Genomic DNA, 4,439 nt, shown 5'->3' with positions numbered 1-4,439 from the left:
ATAAAATTTCCAAGACGAATGTTATAACTTATTTCACACAGTATTCAGCTAAACATCGTAAGATCTTATAAGGTCCATTTAGTTTGAAATTCTCTTTGTTGTTGCAAGGATTAATTTAACCTTGACCATTTTTTTTTAAATTTAGATCTATTTTCGCTTATTGGTAGGTTTGATCAAAAGTTTAATTGATGAAATATGTTTTACAGCCAGATATTTCCATGTTTTTAACTAGTATTAGAGCTATAAAAATATTTATCTTTTTCTATACAGGATGGATAATCCCAAGCAGGCTAGGCAAAATCGTAGTATACATACAAAAAAATGTTTAATGCGTTCAGTTATCTTTTTTACTCAGGTTGGTGGTAATTAACTAAAAGCCTCATAAAAAAATAAAAATAAACTCAAAGTAAATAACATCTTTGAATAAAAAATCAATATTTAATTCAAAGTTGTTATGCAATTTCAGATTCATTGGTTCAGTAATCTATTCAATAACGCAAATTTTAATTCAAAATTTTAATTTAACAATCTGACGCATTTGAGATTTAGTATTGATTACCAAAAATACATGTTCCATTGTTTTTTTTTTACTAATTTATACTACATAGAATATCGCAAAAAATAATAGTGTGATTTTCATACCACTATTCTACTACTAGATTCTTCATACCAGAATAACTCGAATATGTGTAGTAATCATTTTAGTCACCCTTCTTTTATTCCGACAATGCTATATTAAGTTAGACTAGGAAGGAACTAACTATTTTAAACTAGGTATAAAATGCAGTTTTCTGCTCGCAATATTAAGTGGAGCTAGCATATTAATCCAATATTTTTCCAAAGTTTATGCTACATATGTTTCTAGTAAATAAATGATATCTATACTTCCAGTATCTAAAGTCAATGGAACATCTTGTTCAAATAAATGAGAAATCCACTTGCAGTATCCAAAGTCAATGGTATATTGGTTCACATAAAAATGGATTGTCTATTTGCAGTATCCAAAGTCAATTATAAATCTTGTTCACATAAATTAATTGTCTACTTGCAGTAACCAATGTTTCCAATGTTTTCAACGTTTCACATGTTTCTTTTAAATTAAGTTCATTTTAGATGTTGGCCACCGAATTGTCAGATAATATTAAAAAGGTTTAAATACATTATATCAAGAAATCCATTTAATTGCAGTCGCAACTAGTTTAAACTCCTGTTTTGAGCCATCAAGAGGTGATTTGAAGTAAGTAAAACATTTTGTCTTTAAATTGATAAGGTGTGATTTGTATATAGAGTTACCAATAATTGAAATTGTACGATGTTGCCTATGAAACCTTTTCTTGCAGTTCTGGCCTTGAACTGTCTATAATGACGCATTTATTTTACTCTCAAGACATATGGAAGTATTCAATTAATAACATGTAAATTCAAAGGACATCAATGTATTGAAAGTTAAATTTGAAAATGTCTCTACATAAAGTCCAATGCAAGCGTGCGTGCCAAGTCCGTATTGTAGGTATCAACCTCAACTATATGTAGTGAAATGGTATATTTTAATCCTTAACTAAAAGAATTAAGAATTGGGTTTTTGTTTAGGGAAGAAGTGTAAATAAGAAATCGTATTTTTTACTTCAGACCAATGGACAAAAAACTGTGAATGCTATGTAGCTTGTAACTTTGACAGTCTTTAGTGTTATGACATAGTTTGGTTAATATCACATGCATTTACAGTGATGTGACATTTAGTATTAAGGGACATCGTTTTACCTCTATGATATTTAGAGGAATTAGCATACAAATGTTACTTACAATACATATTCATATGCTGTAAATTGTTATAGGAAGTAAAATATAAATACTAAAAATAAAGAGAGGGTACATCCCAACAATAATAACGTTTAATTTTATTCACGACAACATCCATAAGTGGTTCATTTAATTATATTGACGAGAGGGGATTCCAAAAGTGGGGGGATAAGGTGGAAGATTTATAGAATTATTTTTGTGATGGACCATTTATTTTTGTAGCAACTCTGAAGCTGATGATGGTGTTTAACATCGAAACATGTCCTAATTTACCGAATTTGTTGAGCTGTGATTGGATTACGTAAGTAATTTAGTCTTACATAATACCCAACAGGCCAGGGGCTACAAACATGAATTTCATAGATTAAAGGTAAAAATACTGTGTAATATTAACGTTAGGGCCTATAGCACCTTTTAGGACAATCAATGTGTACAGTACAAGTTTTTGATGTCAAATAAACAGGAAACTAATGCATAAACCTTTGTATATAACATAGTTATGGTAATTTTGTTATACTCATTTTTATTAGCTTAACTATCCTTTTTTGTATCCATATTGTAATTTTTTTTCGTTTCATTACAAAAACTTTTTATAATGCGTGTTATTATAAAGTTAAAGACATATTTTGTTTTGAAAATTTGAACCAAGAATTATAAACCGTTTATATTCGACATACCGATTTAACACTTTTTACTCTCTGTTGCGTTGAAATATTATTTATTTTTTCGAAAGATTATAGTTATTTTTAACGGAGGGTGTGCATTAAAAAGAAAATTGGGGAATTTATGAAATGATTCATTGATATACACAGTCGATATTTTAATAAACGCATGTAATATTTACACCAGTTTTGTCATACATATAAAACTTTGAGCATCCACTTAGAATCAAGCTATTATTATTTGTTAGTTAGTACTGATGATTAGTTTTAAACAGATTTATAAAAATTAATTACGCACACAACAAAAACCTGGTCAAAGTTAGTTAAGGTCTATGACAATAAATGGGTTTTTGCCAATAGAACTAAATAGTAAATTTAGTGGAAAATGTGATGGTGATTTGTCAATTCCACAAATTATTTCCCATTTTACTCTAACTTAGGTAATTAAATCATTATTTCCCTAGGGCTTCAAATTTTCGTTGATTGAATAAACTTATTTCAAAAAACGCATATTATCGCCAAGTTAGTTAGTATAGTTTAGTTTGTGATTAACTAGTTCAAAATTTAGAGTGGTAATTTTGTAAGAATTAAAAATTACAATAACTAAAGTACGGTAATGATAATAAACATGTCGTCGAACGACGCGAACGTATATTTAAAAGAAGAGTCTCATGGAAACATATTAAATGAGTTTTATTATGTTTATGTTTTTGATTTACTTACAACTTTTGTATGGATAAACCTGCTATATTTGTACGAATTCTCCAAATTATGAAGTAGTGTTTGTTCGCAACAGGTTGAAAGCATAATCTTATAGCCTAAGCAATAATATTGCACCGTATTATACAGTTTTAGCATTAACATACTTCCAATTTATATTTTCAGTTGAACCTTTACATCAGTTTTGATAGGATATCCCCAATTATAATAAGAGTAGTGATTAATCGTTGAAGTAATTATCGTATTTAATTTAATCCTAAGAAATATTGCCTCCCATCCATAGAAGTTTAGAAACTCTGGTGTTTGTTAAAGAAAATAAGTAACGTTTAGAGGAAAATTATTTCAATAAAAAATTTTCTGAAATTGTAAAATGCAATTTACGATTAATGCCTCTCGATAATACACTTTTTTGACTTTACGGTATCCTTTTAAAATGTTATTATGCATTTAGTTTACTCTTTTTTCATTTGGTTAAATTACAGTAAACCAATAGTAAACAATTACACAAAAATTTGCACTAAACGAAACTTTACATAGTCTTTTTCCGAAAAAAATTTCAATATAATGTATTTTGGTGGAAATAAATCTCATTATTATTACAAAACAATAATACTGTATATTGATGATACGTGCAGCACAGGCAATCACATATAATTGCCTCCATGCACCATTAAACCACAATAAGCAACCCGCATTGCTACATGATGGCATCATTATAACTTTATTATTACACTAAAACACAATTTATGAATACTTAAAAGCTAGTTTAATATACATTGTTGGTAATTTTGGTCTTTGTTTGACATATTTATAAACACATTTTATTGGTTCTCAGTCATCCAAGAATTACATTCTCCTGTTTTGGATGGTTCTAAAATTGGTTAAACCCAATGCAATTAAAATGCATTGAGTGGTAAAAGTAACATTTTTGTGTTAGATTCACTTTATATATTAAGATATCATTGAAATATATCATATTATTTAACGTGAATCGATCTAATGTGAAATTGCAACTTTTAAAAGATTTACTTTAATAATAATCATAATATTCTTGACTAACTTAAAACTAAATTAAAGTCTAGGTGACAGTTATATTAACAATTAAAGTGAGACAGTTTTTTGGTTATTAATTTTTTTATTAACTGCTGTTTAATCCTCCCTTTATTTAAATAACATTTTATAGGTGTTGCAAAACAAAAAGAAAACCTAAAATAAATTGTCACCTACTTTTATATCATAATACTGTACTGTTGATTT

Source organism: Macrosteles quadrilineatus, unplaced genomic scaffold (genome assembly GCF_028750875.1).
Source record: "Macrosteles quadrilineatus isolate MER2022 unplaced genomic scaffold, UCM_ALF_1.0 Scaffold_6__1_contigs__length_79288215, whole genome shotgun sequence".
Lineage (NCBI taxonomy): Eukaryota > Metazoa > Arthropoda > Insecta > Hemiptera > Cicadellidae > Macrosteles > Macrosteles quadrilineatus.
Note: the sequence above shows the minus strand (reverse complement) of the source record.